Below are 18,827 nucleotides of genomic sequence, written 5' to 3'. Positions count from 1 at the left end.
TTTAGCGCTGTTTCGCATTACGCTCTACTTTGATGGAACGTATCCCCCGCGTTAAGCGGGGTCTTACTGTATTACTATTTTTATTATTATTGTTTATTTTTCAAAAGTACGTTTTGTTTTATTATTGTGTGAAGTTTGTAACTATATTTCTTTTTGTGTGTGTGTGTGTGACAACAACACTTCTGTAATTCTTCGATTTGTTCTTTTAGATGTGTGTCAAGTTAGATGGCGTAATGTTTCGAAGAAATGAAACACGTTGTTTCAGAACATTCCTTCTTTAGAAATATGTAAAATAAATTTTTTTGTTTTTTGAATTTGGATTATGCAAACGTTATTTAGTTTGAACATCCAGAATAATAGTTGAAACACAAAGTTTTCGGAATCAAGTGCAGAATTCGTGACCTCCTAGAGAAGTGCTCCTCTTCTACTGTGCTGTTAAGTCCGCATCAAGATCTCACTGACATGATAGTATGAGAAATGCTGAATCAATACGGTTTAGAATAAACTGATTCTAGAGTAGAATGAAAAATATACAGATATATAGAAAATGACTTGTGGACATTATGGTAAGTAGTTGTCATTCTTTTGACGGTATTTTCGATTGTAGAATCATAATTCGTGTAATTGTCCTGTATTTCTTTATTTTGCTGAAGAAGTTGGGCCCTGTAGGGATTCAGAAATATATTAAAAATATATTCAGAGTTTGGACTATTAGTTTCGTGTGTAACTGGTAATTTCTCACGTATCAGGGAGAGTTAAGTATAGTATTTTACTATACAATGATAATTTTCCAATTTCTATGATTATTTACAATGATTATTGTAAATAATCATAGAAATGATTATTATTAATTACAATGATTATTTTCCAATTTCTGAATAGAAATATTTAAAAAAAAATAATTTGCCATTTGCACAACCTACTGGCTACTTATATTAAATTTGAATTTAAAAAATATTAGATTAAAAATTGATTACCATTTTTACTCTCAAAATTCAAGCTATAATAATTTAATTCTAAAATTCACTGTGAAATTTGGGCCTATTTGAGAGAGTTCAGTTTCTTTACGTCTGTTATTTCACTTAGTTTTAACCATAAATTAGAATCCGCTTTTTATTTTGTTCTATATTTATTTTTCAAAAATAACGTGGAAAAAAATCCTCGTTCACATAAATAGGCTGTGCAAAAAGGCAATGCAAATTTAATAGGTTTATTTGAAATGCCTATAAATTATTTTTTTACGTTCAGCCAAAAGTTGAAAAGTTTTGAATGTTTGAAAATGTTAAAAATGAAAGTTTGAAAAATTTTTGAAATCTTCATTTAGAGTTCGATCATAGGAAATGTCTATCAATTGTTCTTTTTCTTCAGGAGATTTTGTAATTTAGTAGTTAAAAATACTTTGCGTACCACCGGTTAAGAATCGCTGCTGTAGATTATTTTTGTAATCTTAGATTATGAGAGTTTTAAAATTCTATTTACATTGTATTGAGTAGTTAACAACAACAAAATTATGAAAGCACTTCATTTTTATTGCAGATCTTAAACACTTTAGCTTTCTCATGAGATATATTTCATGAGACTCAGTTGAAAGACTGAAATTTATTTTAATTTTTTGCATATTTTATGATATTTGTATCTAATAGTTTCTTGTAATTCCCAGATGATAATGCTTTACGCTATTATTAAAAACATATTACCATTTAAGTTAGTATATAATAGTTATGATGTAATAATAGTTAGTATATGATGTTTTACTGAAAATTTGCTTTAGACATTCGCCCAGATTTTGACTATAATTCAAGGAAACACCCTGAAAAAATGCGTGTTCATTTCAAAATATCAACAGTTTTTTGTTATATGGATTGTTCAAGATAGATATGCAGGAATTTAACAAAAAATATATTGGGTCAGTCCATAAATTCGTGCGCGTTTTTTGGTAAATTTTTAAATAATATAAAGAAACACAATGTAACATTTTAATCAATTATAGATTTTCCTCCATTATCTACAATGTCTCGCCATCTTACAGGTAGCTTTTTTATGCCATTGCTGTAGAAAGACTGTGGTTTTGATGAAAAAAAAAAAAAAAAAAAAAACTTGAAAGTTCATTGTGTACATCCCGTTTAGAATTTAAATTTTTTCCCAGTAAAAAATTTTTTAAGGCACGATTGTAAGGAATTTTCACTTATTAGTGAAAATCACTTGGGCCAATATCTGGGGAGTAAGCAGGATGTGGCAAAAGCTTTCAATTAAATTCACTCATTTTTTGCACCGTTGTTCGAGCCGTATGCGGTTTAGCGTTATCACGATGAAATAATACTTTCTCGATATTCACCCATCGTGGGCGTTTTTTGATCCATTCTGAGTTTAGACGGCAAAGTTGTCACTATAAACTTCTGAATGAATCGTTTCATTTGGTTCTAACAATTCAAAACGTCCTGAACGGGGTTCATCATCCATGCTGCTTTTTCCAACTTTAAATTTTTTAAACCATTTCTGGGCAGTCCTTACACTAATAGTTTATTCACCATGTACACTATTAATTTTTATCGCTGCAAACCTGGCAGATTCACCACACGAAAATAAGAAATGTAGCACAGCACGCTTGTACTGATTATCTATATTCATCTTCTATGGGTACTAAAATGCGTTCGATATTTACAAAAGTTGGTGATATGTTAGTCAAACGATGACAAGTTGCAACAGGTTCAAAATTGTATTATTTCAATAAATGCGTCATAGTGAACTCCACGCATACTCTTAATGTGCACGAACTTATGGACTGACCCGATATGTGATATAGAACTATGCAGGGTTAGAAGGCATCCGCTGTTACAACCGCTGTTTGTTGTATTAGTTTTAACTTGACTTCATTCATTTTGTATTCTATTAAAATAACTAGAAAGAATTCGAAAATATATTTTAATGCAATTACAAATGAACTGATAATACGCAAAGAGCTATTTCTTTATAGCTTTCTACATATATTTTGCTGTAAAGAAATAATGGATTCGAGTCAAGAAAAACCTTTCATTCACCACGGTCAATGTGACACTTCCTTAATCTTTGTACATTATATCCATGACAAAGTACGTACGTACTTTTACCCGTCAGTTCGTCTGCTGTGTAATGCAACAGTTCTGACACTCTGGGAAGAAATAATGGAAAATTAGAATAAAACTTTGGCAACAGTAATTACTGAAATTTATTTTCAAGTTCCGTATTATTCTGCGTTCACAGTTTATTTATCTGGGTTCACAGTGTCCACTCGAAATTCGAATGCGAGACGCGTCACGAACATATCGCTCTCCAATCTTACTTCGTTAATAGAAGGTAGAGGTAATGTCATGGCCATGGCCACCATTTCCATCACATTTGCTGATCTCTGTTTCTTGCCGTTAGAGAAGCTGTACTGAGGCCTCAAATGAGACTATTAGTACAACCTACGAAAAATAAAAATTTGTTTCATAATATTTCATGTAAAAAGAAAACTAAGCCAAGATTCATTCAATCATAAACTAACCAAGATTCATTCAATCATATAATTTCAGTTTAAGCATGTCAGAATTTATATGCTGGGTGTTTTGCTTACTTTGACTACAAATTTAAAAAAAAAAAATTGTTTTTGCCTCGTTTTCTATCGAAGTGGACAAATTATGTGATAAACAAGGTAAATTTAGCATTTGGGATTTTTTTTTTGACAAATGGTTTTCAAGGCAAAGGCTGGGACACGTGTATGTCCCAGCCGTAGTTAACGGTAAGAAACGTATGTCCCACACGTAGCGATGGACTTACTGTAAGCCCACCTATTATTGTGGAAAACATTATTATATGAAATAGATTTTCATCGTATGGTACAGGGTAAAAATCATTCTTTGCGTAACCCGACATTTCACATTGGGCAGCTCATATTTGTTCTTTTCGCTACGTTCATTTGTGTATAACGAACACGGCGGCGTCTCGATTTTCCAAATTTTGGAAGGACGATCCCCAACAGTGAGAAAATTGTAAGTACTTTTTAATCCCAGTAGTCATTTCTAAACTTTCAGTGAGACATACATATTCCGTTAGTAGTGAAAGGGTAAACGAATACTTTGTTGCAAATAGGCAGGCAAACAAACAACTATTCCGTACCAAAATATGTAATACATGGTGTAAGAAAAATATTTTATTTATTTCAATAATGCAAATGTTTATGAATATTTTCACTTTGTGAATTACAAATCACGAGAGCTTCATGTAATTTCCATGTATTATAAATTACCCGGTTACAGTGTCAGGACTAAGTGTCCTTGCAACGCATACTCTTGGCAAACATATTGGTGACAGTATCAAGGTCCTGATCTCGAACAGTGAGCTGAAGGCAGCTATGTTCTCGTGAGTACTAGAAGAACTACAACGTAAGAAGGGTGTAAAAGACCCTTTTATTTAAATCACTATTTACAGTAACTCCCAGCTCGGGAGTGATAACAGAAAAATAATAACCGCGCTTGGGTCTAAACTGAACAATCAAACAATTTAAAGTAAAGCTTAAGTAGACATTTAAATAGGCGCCGTTCTCAGAGCTTAAACGCGAGATTTGGCCTATCTATGGTGCGTAGCAAGCCTTAGCTAAGTACTAACGCACTTAAATCACTTCAATAAGTATTTAGAGTAATAGCGCTAAGGCGTAAGAATTTAAATACTAACTAGTCTGGCGAACGTCCAACGAGCCGAAGTGGTCTGAGACTAAAAGCTCTCTCGCACTTGAGAAGTTTCTCACTAACCTTAAATGCAAAAACTTGGCTCCAAAAAGAAATTAGCATAAAGCTGAACCGGGCGCTCATTCTGAAGGGAAGTTGAAATAAGAGTTTACAGGAAAGGGTAACTTAAAATAAAAAGAAATTTGGTTAGTTTAAATTAAAACCTTACATACTTCCCGCCAGAATTGGCAAAAGTTGAACTATAACTATACTGGTCCAAACGGACCTGATTGAAACTTAGCGATTCTAAAAAAAAAAAACTACATCTTAACTTCTCCTAACCTAGGCCAATCTTTTACAAAAATAGAATTTCCTACAATTTGCAGACGAATGAACTGGACTTTACATACATCTTCATCTGTTTTGTGTTTATCTCTTTCGCACACTCCTTCCAGCAACATCTAGAAGGAAAGATACTTCAGTAAAACATAATAACAATAAGTGCTAGGTTACAAAGACTTGTTTTCTTACCGTGTAACTTCACACACACATAATCATTCAAGCAAAAATTAAAATTTTTTCCAATGCTCTGCACCGGTGTTGGATGAAGAGCGAACCGCAATTGCGAGTGTTTTTGTCCGGGGGTGTTCAACTCTACCACATACGTTCGACTTGACCCCTTGGGTACGGATTTATTTGAGAAAATATTTGCATGTGGAACGGATATAATTTTTGGTTGCTTGGAGTAGAATGTAAAAGCAGTACATTTTACGTAAGAATTTATTTATTTCTAAAATATTGTTGACATATGAATATATTTAAGCTGTCTTCACGTAATTAGAATTGCAAAACAAAAATAAATTAATAACAAAATAAAACTAAATGAAATAAATTCAAGCTATAACAAAAAACCAATTACTAATAATTATGCAGAGTGTGATATTTTTCAGAGCAAGTAAGTAAATGCAGTGCTACTTTGCATTGTTTGCACTGCCACATAGTCTCTTTCCTAATATTATGCTTATAACAAACACGGCACCATTTTCCAGGGTACTGCTTGGACTTAGTTGACGGAATGTTCTGAGGAAAGTGTGCCCAATTTTTCGCTGCCAAACGAAATGGTGTATCGCTACTTGACGGGCGTCCAGGACGTTTATAATTTGGCAATGACAATTGCTCCAGCAATTCTTCGGCAGTATCGGCTTGGTTTGGTTGTGCAGTTGATTTTAGAATATAAAGCATGAGCATTATAAAAGGTCATATCTATTAGATAAAAAAACATTTTCTTATAACTGGAAAGCACGCTAGCAATTGGTCTTGTTTATCAACGCCTCCCATATCTTTATTATACTCAAGCACAGATGCCGGTTTTATAATATTTTCGCTATCGCCACCTTCATTTTTTCTCCTTTTGCCTGTGTTTATCAAATCAGCATTTGAATGTTTGGTGCTATAGTAAATGAATTATCCGGTGCTAGGGAAAACAAGCGAATGACGTCTCTGAGACGTCAAATGTACCCAAGAGTTTAATTTTTGGTTTGACGTCTTAGACACGTCATCCGCTCCTGGGGGGGGAAGTGAATGACGTGTCTCAGACGTCAAATGTACCCAAGGGGTTAACTTTAGTTAGACATACGAAGACTTCAGAAGACACCCTATAAACAGCTAAACATGAGGTTCTAACTAGCTTCATGTCTAGCACTTTATGTGTTTGGTGGAGAGCCTATATTAACTTGCATACTATTGCTTTTAGCTCACATTTTTTTTCATGCATACCATTCCTAGTTTACATAAAATTTGGTTCATTCCAAAATTAACTTTGCACTTAACGTGCATTGATACAATAAATCTATTTTGTTACAACATTTCATAAAACTTTTAACAATTTCATAAAAATCACAAGATGCAATAAAAGCGTTAAATTTCTAAGTTTACAGCAAATGCTTCTATATTCTTTTTCAAAGTTCTTTTCTTAACATCGCATTTTACTGGGACAAAAGTCTACACTAAATTGTGTTTTACTTCTACCGACTTTAAAAATTTACAAGTCGTTCGACAAGGCATTATAATACCAAAACATTTAGCTAACATTTTCACAGGAAGATTCCATAACTACGTTCTGACCGGAAGTAGTAAGTTGAAGTTAAGAGTTTACAGGAAAGGGTAACTTAAAATAAAAAGAAATTTGGTTAGTTTAAATTAAAACCTTACAACCATGGACCTTATAAGAGACAGACTAACCCAGTGGGCGGGGAGCGCGTCACCGACATGCCGGCAAGAAAGAGTAGGGACGATCTAGTTTACTTTAACACTGAAATCTATGGCGTTTGTATCACATAAGTCTTTTTAATTATTAAATGTGATACGTTGTTATGAGCCACAGTTTTTTCCAAACAGGATTAATATGTCTCATTAAAGCACTTTTTACTGCATTTCGCGCATTTTTATCACGCGTAATTCTTGTAAAAACACCTTTACTTTGGTAAAACGGTAAAACTCTAAGCACAAAATTTATGAACTTTATTTTGCGTAAAAATAAACTAAATTAAATAAGATTGATAGTACGTGATGCTTTGAGATAAAGAAGGTAAAATTATACAAGATCTGATAATTTTTAAAAATATTTAATGCACATTTCCAGCCAGTGATTTTCCAAACTATAATAACATTACAAAACGATCATATTTATTTCATTATATGATCATTAAATTATTAATATTAAAATGGATTAGTTATTTTAATAATTCATAAATTTAGGAGTATAAAATTTTCTGAGCGTAATGAAGGAAAAAAAAGATAAAATAAAATCTAGAAGCCCTCTTTTTTTAAAGTTTTGTGTGTTACCTATATTTATTGAATATCATGTTCTTCGCCCGTAAACCACATACATTTGAAGACAGCATATCTTTAGAATTCCCGCACTGGAGATAAAAATGTTATTTTCCGTACAGTGCTCGCTCTGAACTCGTTAAGTTTGTTAATCAAAAATTCGTTAAAATATTTCCAAAATATGAAATAGATTAAAACAAATTCGAAATTCGGCCGTCCACATGCCTATGCTCGGGTGGAGGATTACATTATTCAAAAGTCGATGGCTCTAGATACTGTCGTTTTTGTCACAGTGCGAGAAACATACATGTATTCATGCAGATTTCTACATTATTTCATTTCTTTACATATAATACAGGGCGATAATATTTAGTAACAACAATTTGCAAGGAGACACGGACACTTATAGTAAAACAGCGCAAAATGCCTCTTCGAAACTAAGAGCCTTTCTAGGCTAACGCCGCGTTGGGTTAATAAATTAAATTAACAGTAAATCAAAAAATCTTATGCAGAACTAAAAATAAATTAAAAAAATAATCACTATAAAATACAAGCAAAATTAATTATTACGGTTAAATACAATTTTAATGTTAGAATTAAATGTATAAAAATTAAGATGTCAAACGTGATTATCACTATGATGCATTATGAAATATAATTGAAATAAAATTCCTTTATAGAAATTGTGCTATAATACTCATCTATAATTTAAAAAAAGCAGCACAATTTAGAATTTTAAACAAAACTTTCAAAAATTCGTTTTTAAATATTTTAGTATTTTTTACTTATTAACACCAATAAAAAGCATAAAAATTGCAAGACAAAATTGTTTGTTTGAAATTTTTTGTTAGTTCAGATTTAAAATATTATTTTCTAAAAGAAGTAGTCACAAATTTCCTTACAGCATAGGAAAAGCTAAAAAATATCCAGCCCTGAAAGCATGCAATAGCTTTATAATTATTTGGAACGTTAATTATGCTCGATAAATATGCTAAATTCTTAAAAATCAATCTCAATTTCAAAAATAAAAATATGTAGAAATTCTAATTTGTGAAATGAGGCGCTACAACCAGCTTTTTCTTGAGAATTATACACGCTGCAATAGGCAATCAATGTTAAATTTCTGCAAGTCGTCCCTACTCCTGCGGATGTGATCAAGGTGACAGGCGGCAACGCCTGAGAGGAGGGAGAAAAACCGTTTGGGTTAGTCTATTTCTTATATAAGGTCCATGCTTACAACAGATACTGCTAAGGAATAAATTAAAATTATTAATAAGTATATATTGCATTTAAATCAGCAAATTAGGTAAGCAATGCAATGTTTCAATTTAACACACGCATTAAAAAGATCTTATAGAGCGTCGAATGGCAAGCATTTTGAAAACTGGCAGTTTGCCAAGTTACGTCGATGACAAACATATTGCTAGAGCGAGTCTGTCGGTTGACACAGAATTCCTCCTGAAGCGCGAAATTGTGAAACTTCAGAACTTAACTGTTTAACTTATTTAAACTTAATTACTACTTCATCTATGATTTTCAAGTTATAAACTTAATTACTAAATTACTACTTCATCTATGATTTTCAAGTTATAAACTTAATTACTAAATTACTACTTCATCTATGATTTTCAACTTATACTTTCATTATTACTTTTTTGTGGTTGAATGGCAACGATTATTATTACTGTTAAGTTTATTTTGATGATGTTTATGTTAGAAATGCTACTTTCAGGCTGCATTTTAACTGAATAGAATAGCTATTACTCTTTAAAATTATCGTATTCATTCATCTGGAGAACATGTAGTTCATTTGAGTGATTTTAAAGGCGTCCGTAACTTTTCGTTTGCAGTTGTTTTTAACATCTGATAACAACAAAAGGCTTGTGCCTATCAACTGTGGTGCAACCTCAAATCAGGATGATGAGATTCTTATTTATGTTTATGTTTGCATTTGTTTTATTTAATTTTAAATTTTTGGATAAATTAATGGAAAATTGCAATTATTGTTTTCCCACCAAATCTGAGACAGCATAGTAGGTATAGGTTACGTTTAACTTCCAGTCTACTTTGCTGCTTCATTTTCATTTGCAAGCTAGTTATATCTAATTCCGTTTAAAACGTCTGATTCGCAAAGATATATCAACACAGATAGAAGCAGTGCACATACAACTAACCTTATTCTACCACTGTCATCATCTTGAAATGAAGAATAAGCCAAATGTCCTTCGTCTTTTGTAAAAACGTGTGATACCCATTGACCATACCGCTCATCGTTCCTTGGTCTGTATTGTCTAATAATGAAACTGGTGCAAGTTTTATACCATTTCATTCCTCAATTCTTCGGTGCGTATTCGAAAGGTCCATGGTTCGAGCCCCGGCGAGGGCATTGCTCATTTTTCATCTCTCCTACTTTCAAAAATTACCTATTGTCTCTGCGGTGGCGCCCGAACTAAAAAAGGGGTGGTGAATGATGATTCTCCGCCACCAGGATCTGGCGATTGGGTCCCTTAATTTCCAGTCGCCCTTTAAAAGGGGGAAGTATATAAGGTATTTCTCTCGCTTAGTATGCCTTCGTGGCGTAATGGGCAGCGCACTCGGCGCGTATGAGAGGTCCGTGGTTCGAGTCCCGCCCAGGGCACTGCTCATTTTTCACTTCTTCCTACTTCAAATTAACCTACTGTCCCTACGTCTATTCGGCATATATAATCTTTCAGGTTATGCACCAGGAACTCCACCACATCCTCAATCTATCAATTTTCAGGTCGCACGGCTTGATTAAATTTTCCTCAGTTTCTGTATGTTTTTGTCCTTGCTTTGTTATCTCGAGAGTAACGATACAGGAAACTTGCATAGTCTCATGATCTGGTTCATGGAATTATGCGTCATCTCTTTTAAAAGAAATTACATAGCGAGCGAAAAATACTTTTGTCTTTATATTCAGTGGGAACATTGTAAACATAAAACTGTCGGAAAAAAAAAAAAAAAAAAAAAGCAATCGAGGAAAAACAGAGCCAGAACTTCGAAACACAGCATGCAAATATGGTTTGTTAAGTTAAGTAAATGATTAAACTTGCAGCATCATTCAGAATTGTGGAGCGATACAGTGCGCGTGTGAAGTTTACAGCTGGTAGAATGTTAAAGGCCAGGTGTGATGAGGGACGAGCATTTACAACCTATGCTGACGGCTTGGATAGATTGTAATAAATTTGTAATGTGGCATTGCAATGAAAGATGCCTTTAAGACGTACTCGACGACGTTACAAACATTTGTCAAACTTTGAGAAGGGTCGCATCATACGGCTAAAAGATGCCGGTTAGATAAGCAAACAGATCTGAATATTGGTCAAAGTGATGTGGTCGTGGTTATGTTATGCTATCAGCGATTAAATGCCATTTGCAAACTCGCAGGGATTCTGAAATATCCAGGGATACGATTTGCAGGAGACTATGTGACGCTGGGTTTAAGATCTTGACGTCTATTAAGATGCTTACCATTGGCACTCCACCATGTCGCTGAAGCTGGACATTGTCCGATTGCAGAACGTGATATTCAGTGATGAATCCCACTTTTTTGTCAATGCTTGATGACCGCTGTGTACGTGTCTGAAGACGGAGAGGTGAGCGATCTGATGTACCATTTGTAACCGAGCAGAACATAGGGTGTGATAGTCTGAGGAGCGATCAGATGAGACAGCCGTTCACCATTATGCTGCGAGGTATTCTGACTGCTCAAAGGTATGTTAATGAAATTTTACAGTCGATCGTACTGCATGTGCTAGCCGATGGTCCAGCTTCTGTTTTCGGACAGGAGAATGCTTCGCTACATACAGCATGACTTTCCAACAATGTCTTCAACATGTCCTTGACTGGCCTGACAGCTCTCCTTATCAAACATGTTGGGCAACTAAATTCAGCCATGTACAAATACGAAATACTGAATAAAATTATATATTTGTATGAATTACAAACAAAAAGACACTCTTCTTTATATTATTATGTGCGCGCCGATGATAGCTTGCTGAAATTAATTTTTAAAAAAGCACTTCACAGTTCTGGAACTTCAGCTTTTTCTGCTCATTTAGCGGAATGATAAAATAATATTACAATAAATATTAAAATAATAAATAATAAAATAATATTACAAAAGTAAATCCATTATTATCATTAAGATTGCAAGCCACTTTTATGACTGCTAATATTACGAGCTCGCAGAGTGACCTGAGCTAAACTCTAAACTAAAATGAAAAACTAATGCTTTCTCCAGTTTTATATAGTTTTCCCCTGTCCGCCGAAAACTTTCCAGTACCTTCGATTTCTTGAAATTGCTGGAAGGTTTAGACAGTTAAGAGTTACACAAAGATCGAAACAGTTACAGTTACACAAGAATCGGACCAAAATGTCGCTAAGCCCCAGCTTCGCGTTGTTTCTCCAGTTTAGCAAGACAGCCAAACGTTATAATGTTAAATGGACTTAACCCTGTAGCCCTGTTCTCGTGACAATGCTTCGCCCTCTGAGGCCTTTCATGTTACAATTTACAGAAGGTACTAGCATTTACGCATAGGTTCATTAAAATTATTTACCATATGCACAAAATTCATAGCATTGCCGCTTCCCAAAGACTGCATATCCCGGGCAGTGATACTCCCGAACAGGTAGCCATAATTACAACTAAGGAAAATCAATAACTGAACACCAACGCAATATTAAAATAATAATTTCAATAAATAACCTACAACAAATCAAACACCAAGTGAATAAATAAATGCATACATTTACAAATTCATATACCCGAAGGACCATGATCTATTTACATTATATACACTATGGCCATACTAAGGGACTAGCCTCTCGTAATGAACGATTTATACTTAGAAGCTGATGACATATGGATCCGAACAACGTTGCCGTTCAGCTTGGTTCTTTCCAAACATCGGCACAGAAATTAGAAACTCCAAGCCCTTCCTAACTTATTATCTCACCGGTCATGTCCCATATCCAGATTATTTTCTGAAAAGGAACCTCTCCAATACCGACAATGGCGTGTGTGGAGTCAAAGCAGATGCAGACCATTATCTACGCTTCTGCCGTCTCACACATTCGTTAACCCACCAATCTAGATTCTAACTTTAAAAGACTGGAAATTTTCTCTTTCTACATCCCTGCGGGACGAGGTACTGCGTTTGACGGTGAAATTGCTGCGATTGGCACAGCTCTGTACCAGCTACCATGCCACTTGGAAAAATTCACAAGAGCTGTTACACTCAGTTGATTCCCGAGCTGCTGTGTTGGTTATCGTTTCAGATAAAAATCCCACATCACAGGATATATTGGATTGTCTACATTATGTACAAAACCTGCTTCACTTGAGAAAAGTATAGTCCTCCAGTGGGTTCTTAACCATTGTGGGATTCCAGGTAACGAGAAAGCGACTTCTTGGCAAAAAAGGGGGCTTTAATCATGCAAAATATTTCTCATCCTTTGCCTTTACTAGGAACCTTATTAAAAGATCTGTCAAAGTACGTGCTCAGGAAGATCTCTATCATCGTGTTTCTCATTAGTCTTGGAAGAATGCTATCCCGAATTTGTGTAATGGCCCAAGGCGTAGAGCGGTCGTTGAATTCTGCCTTGCCACCGGACATGACTGCCTACAATATCAGCTTTATAGATTCAAAATTGTTCGTTCTCCTATATACACTCCGTGCAGCTTTGGGAAGGTGATGGCCGCACATCAATCTCATTGTCCTACTTTGCGCAAGACTTTTCTTGCCGAGCGTTACTGGGAGCCAAGAGATATGTTACATTAATGGACTCTGTTACAGCTGTTCCTTTTTCATTGTGTTGCTGAATTGTATGTTCTTGTTCTTTTTTTCTGTTACTGTTCATAATCTGCCATTGGAAAAAAAAAGTTTAGAAGACTGGTGTTAGCTCAACACAACCTATATCCAAAAATCATGAAGGTACGCAAAAAAGCTCGGAGCTTTAGGACTGGACCTATGGCGAGTCAGAAGTCCGAAAACGATAAAGCCGAAACGAAAGAGCAATGTCTAAGTCACAGACGAATAATTGACTCCGCGATACATTAATAATTTCCATACTGCTCCAAAATACCTAACTCACTGAGCTGAGACCAGGAGCTTTATTTATAAACTTTGAAAGATTTGAGCTCAGATCTAATTACCTGTAACAAATGTCACATAAAAAGAATCAGACTCCCAATATATTAGCAAAATCAAATCGCGTATGTTTATGTACTTCCATAAAAATGTAAACTTTCCAGTACAACGATCTTCAAAATATCAGCTCTACTATGTTTACGTAATCGAATATTTTAATGAGTATTCTAAACAGTTTGTGTAACTTTGTATGTAATTTTATGTTACTATCTTCTTAAGTTTAAATTAATAACTCCGATGTATAGCTTCAGTATTACTTAGAAATAGCATATACTTAGTTCAAGTATTTCATACTCTAGCTGGTTAGTGTATTGGGGCAATACCTGTTTGATTCGGTAGTGAAGTTTTTGGTGCTCCCATGCACTTTCACTTGTTTACCTGTTCAGGTAACCGAGGTTGACTGTAGTTTAGGAAAAACTCCTTTCCTTCGAATTGGATTCCATAACCACACTTTGTGATTTTTGTTAAATTGATGTCATGTAGCTCTCGTGTGGAACTGGGCCTTCATCTTCTCCGTCACTTGCTGTCGAGCAAAATTGAGCATCATTTGAAACCGTGCCTGGAGAATGGCACCTCAGGCAATCCGAAGGGGAATCAAACTGACAAAGCTGACGAAGGTGACGACCGAAGAGCGTCTGAGATCGGGATAGCACTACGGTGGGCCAGTATAAGCAGAGTTAACGTGTGGTCCCAGTACTGTTGATTTCTGGAAACAATTAGCGAGTGGTTACTAAAGGTAGTTCGGTCAAACCTCTCTACCATGGCTGTGGGTGTAAAGGATTCGTTTGGGTTTTGTCTATGCCGAGTAATTTATAAAGGTCTTTTATTACAGTTGAGATATAATTCCTTCCTTCAGAGTTCGTACATCAAGGAGCAAAAATGGAAATGGTCGCTCGTTTCTTTGTATTCTCGATAATTTATTGATTGGATAAAATTTGTTATGGCGGGCGGCAGAAACGCAACACAAATGTTTTCCATGTTTCTTGTCCCATTTCGTATTTTTTTATCTCACAAGCCTAAATTTCGGATTTAAATTTAGATCTTCAAAAGTACCTTTATTTTGATATTGGCGGTTATGAGGGATTTTATAGTACTTGATTTAAATCGCCATGTTTGCCAATTGATCAATCTGAAAACATTAAATTTTAAGTCGTATTTATAAGAACCGACAGAGAAATCTTTATTTAATATCTGGTATGGTGACTTCGGATAGATATGGGATCTTCACACCTTGATGTCATAAAGTTTAGTGAATTGTTTTGGAATTCCAAGCTAGTCTTCTGAATGTGCACTATTTAGATCCTGACAGACATCGGGTTCGGTGCAGTTCGGTTATCCAATGCTTAATAGGACTGAAGTGTGTTGAATAGACTAGTCAGTCCACTGAAGAGATATCTTCTGTTTCCGAAAATTCTGAGACCAGCGTTATTAATCATTACCAAAACGTCTGGGCCAATAGCATTCCTAAACAGCCTTACATATGATTCCAAGACGTCGTTCATATATTTGATGTATAAAAGAAATATGTTTGATGATTCCACTCCAAACCATGAAACTGCTTCTCTGGATTTGTATGAACAAGGTAAAGCAAGTTGCGTGTTCCTGGTTCTCTCCAGTTGCTAGAGCGGCAATTCAGGTTTTACCTGGAGTCGTAATAAACCGTGCAAGCTCATATTCCTCTTGGCTGCCCTGATTATGACTACGGTACCTGGTTAAAGGTAGCTATAGAAGATGGAGGGAGTGAGACGCATAACATCGAACTTCATGCAGCAATAGAACGGTTGACTGCAATTTTCTGTGTCACCAAATCTTTTTCAGTTGCTTCGACAATGAAAGCAAATGTTCTTCGGATTGAATTGTTAACACCATACATCTTTGATGACGCTGTTTATTAATTGAATGATTGCGGTTTGAAGTTATTGATATGTATATCGAGATCTTGCGCCACCTCTATCTGCGTACGAATGAAGTGCGAATTTTGTCTTTTATTTGACGGGTTAAGACAAATAATAATAATAATCCTCAAAAATGTAAATTAAACATGTTTATACATTCCGATTTCAGGATGTGTGCCTTGGGGGATACGTTGTTAGTTGTGTACCTTCGAGCGTTAAAGTATAGAGGGAAGTAGGTCAAGTTTTAATTTGCTTTTCAGATAATGTAGAAATTCGTTTATAACTTTAATCAGTAATCACGTTTTTCTCTTTTCAGAATGCCGAAGAGTAGAAGAAGAAAAAAAACTTACCTTATATCCTGAATTATTGAAGTGGAAACCTTGGTTGATTAGCATAGATGTAATCTGAACAGAAGAAGAATATGCTTATTCCTTCATAGGTAGGTCTTGCTGGAAACTAGTAAAAAAAAAAAAAAAAGAATGGAGGTGCTACGAAAGGAAAGTATGAAGTATCAAAAGCAGTTTAAGAAGAAGAACCTAAGAAAACCAGTAACCTGCGGGGCGCCAGAGAGAGAATGGCAAGATACTCAGCTTCTACAGAACAGGCTCGAGTTCTATCCCAGGTAAGCAATCTTGAATTATAATAGAAAAATATAAAATAATGTGCAAGAGAAATAAGTTGAAAATGTTTCGTAAATTAATGAGTAGGGGGTAGAATAATAACGGGACATGGTGTAAATTGCAGGTGGAAGAGCCCCCAAGGACAAGGAAGAAATCAAGAGGCAAAGAAAGAAGAGTAGAAAACTTCCGGGTGGCACATGAAATAGCCCCGAAGAAAGGAGATTATTTAGAAGGTGAAAAAAGGTACCACTCGGGGAGGGGCTTTTGCGAAATTTTTCCATCTCCAGAGATGGGGCGCGTAAATTTTAGATTTTGTTTTGAGGTTTATTTCTAGTACAAATGTTGTTGTAGTCATCTGGTGTGTACAAGTGAAAATAAATTTTTTTTACGGTTTTATGAGTCTTTATTGTTTATGTTTAAGTATTCATCAGGATATTTTTTTCGTGTCTAAAAATCAGTTCATCTCAGCGTTTAAAAATCGCTTCATCAAGATATTTTTTTGGTGTTTGAAAATCAGTTCATCAAGATATTTTTTGGCGTTTAAAAGTCAGATCATCAGTTAAGTTTATCGTCGTTTAAAAATTTTAGCCTCTAACCTCTTCATTTTTGTGGAATATATTAATTTGGTTTATTTATGAAAGTAATTATAAATTAATTTTATGAGCTCGAAATATTTACATTTTCCTGTAATTCAATTTATTCTTCACAAAATCCAGCTCTTTTGTATATTGTTAACCCTCTGGCCTATAACGGCCTATCACGAGTCTGGCTCGTGATAAAGAAGTTGTGTCATAAGCAAAAGCTACGAGTCTGAGTCGTGATAAAGAATTTGCCATAAGCAAAAGCTATGAGTCTGACTCGTGAGGAATTTGTGTATAAAATGCCAAGTAGAGAAAGCAATTGGAGTTATTCTACATCGAATATTTTTCATTTGATTGTAACGTATTTTGTTTTTTCAGTTGTTTTTCTGACGAAATTGGATGATGTGTTACTTCCCCGTATAGCTCCATTATGTCACACGTTTCAGATATAATTTCGTATACAGAATTAAAACTCTCTTATCCCCAACATGCCAAACTCTCATACCTATCATGCAATTATTTTTGTCAAACTGATCAATTGATTATGATTACACCCTAGACGTCTTAAAATTACTATTTGTACCTAAACATTGTTTATTAATTTACAATTCCTTTCGTTACACTGAAATATATGTGTCATGAAAAGTATACATTTTGCGCCAGTTCGGATATACGGCTGAACAGTTGAAAAGCACGGCGCGGGACCGACTTTCTTGATTACTATAGCTCGCGCAATTGGCAGATATCGTGCAGGCCAAGGGGTTAAGGAAAGCCCCTTGGCCTACACGATAAATTATTAAGAGAGACATAAGAGTTTTATTAAGAGCATCCGCTGTCTAATGTTATCTAATAATTACTGACGTTCGGGCAAATCATGATAATCAGAAACTAATCACAAAGGAATTTTATTATTTATGCACGTTACGTTATTTTATATTTCTATACCGAACTTCCATTGCATAAAAATAAGATTTAAAGAACTCTGCGGATTTCTATGAATGAAAACTTTTTATGATTTTTTTTCTGAATTTCTACACGTTTTAACTAAAGTAAGGCATTCTTACTCTTTAAAAATCAACTAAATTTTGAATGTCAGAAGGCATATCCCCCCCTCCCAAAATTAAATTACCGGGTTATACATTCTAAACAAAAGCTAAACTGAGCAGAGCTAAACAAACAAACAAAGCTAAACTGCTTTTTGGGGAACCAAAATACACAGCAAACACAGTTTGCGACACCAAAGAACTTGAATGGGATCCCTCATTCCATTCAAGGTGTTTGGATAAGCTATTCATACAAAGCTTCTGTTTAAAGCTGATCAGAGCTTAAATTGTGCCGGAGCCCACTAGAGATCGGCTATGGTTTTTTGGGATAAATTCTAATTCTAGCCGGAGCGCACCGCAGCCCTAAATAAGGCGGCTTCGCCACTTCTTTTATGTAACTAAACAACAATTTCAGTAGAAATGTGATATCGAAAATTTTATTTTTAGCAATAAAGTTATATTAAAAATCTGTCATTAAATTTTAATATACCCCTTTGCATTTTATTTAATTTTAATCATATCTTTAACCATAACTTTAATCATTGATTATTCAATTAATAAACAATAGTAAATTAACTATGAATTAAATAATAATTAACAATTAAATAATTATTAATTAACTATTCAGTTTTTAAATTGTTAATGATTTTAATAGTCATTTTATTCCTTTATTTACTCTTGGTTTCTTTTTCCTGCCAGTCTTCTATAGGGCTCCGGCACTTCTACTTTTAGAAATTAAGTCCTGAAGCTGATGTTATGATGGAAATTTTTGATATTCAAGAAAAGAGGAAGTAGTGAGTAGATAGTATGAGCTTGGGAAGAATAAAATTTTCTACATCCATAAAAAAATATATAAGGCATTTCCAAGCAAATAAATATATAAAATAAAAATACAACCATGAAAGCAAATACATCCTTAATTCTAAAATAAAGATGAAATAAACCTTATCTACATCTCTTATTAGACCAGTAGGATTACCTGAACCAGTTTCATGAATAAATAA

The 18,827-nt window shown here is 34.5% G+C and overlaps 2 long non-coding RNA genes across 3 annotated transcripts in view; one reads left to right on the top strand and one right to left on the bottom strand.

The window, feature by feature from the left end:
- Nucleotides 1-16,626, top strand: part of LOC146997054 (uncharacterized) — a 51,878-nt gene extending 35,252 nt beyond the window's left edge. The window contains exons 3-5 of the long non-coding RNA XR_015041087.1: nucleotides 210-566; nucleotides 15,896-16,201; nucleotides 16,324-16,626. This is a non-coding gene — a long non-coding RNA (uncharacterized LOC146997054). The remainder of the gene's footprint in view (nucleotides 1-209; nucleotides 567-15,895; nucleotides 16,202-16,323) is intronic.
- Nucleotides 2,863-16,068, bottom strand: LOC146997055 (uncharacterized). Of its 2 annotated transcripts, XR_015041086.1 has the most exons (3): nucleotides 15,930-16,068; nucleotides 5,025-5,143; nucleotides 2,863-3,443 (listed from the first exon to the last, which is right to left on the bottom strand). It is a non-coding gene; the product is annotated as an uncharacterized LOC146997055 (long non-coding RNA). The 2 variants fall into 2 exon arrangements; XR_015041085.1 differs by lacking the exon at nucleotides 2,863-3,443 and having other exon boundaries at nucleotides 4,406-5,143.
- Nucleotides 16,627-18,827: the final 2,201 nt, after the last annotated feature.

Source organism: Stegodyphus dumicola, chromosome 5 (assembly GCF_044657685.1).
Source record: "Stegodyphus dumicola isolate Sdum_Otavi_A_Nest chromosome 5, ASM4465768v1".
In the NCBI taxonomy this organism is placed as follows: Eukaryota; Metazoa; Arthropoda; class Arachnida; order Araneae; family Eresidae; genus Stegodyphus; species Stegodyphus dumicola.
This window is presented reverse-complemented; position numbering and strand designations above follow the sequence as displayed.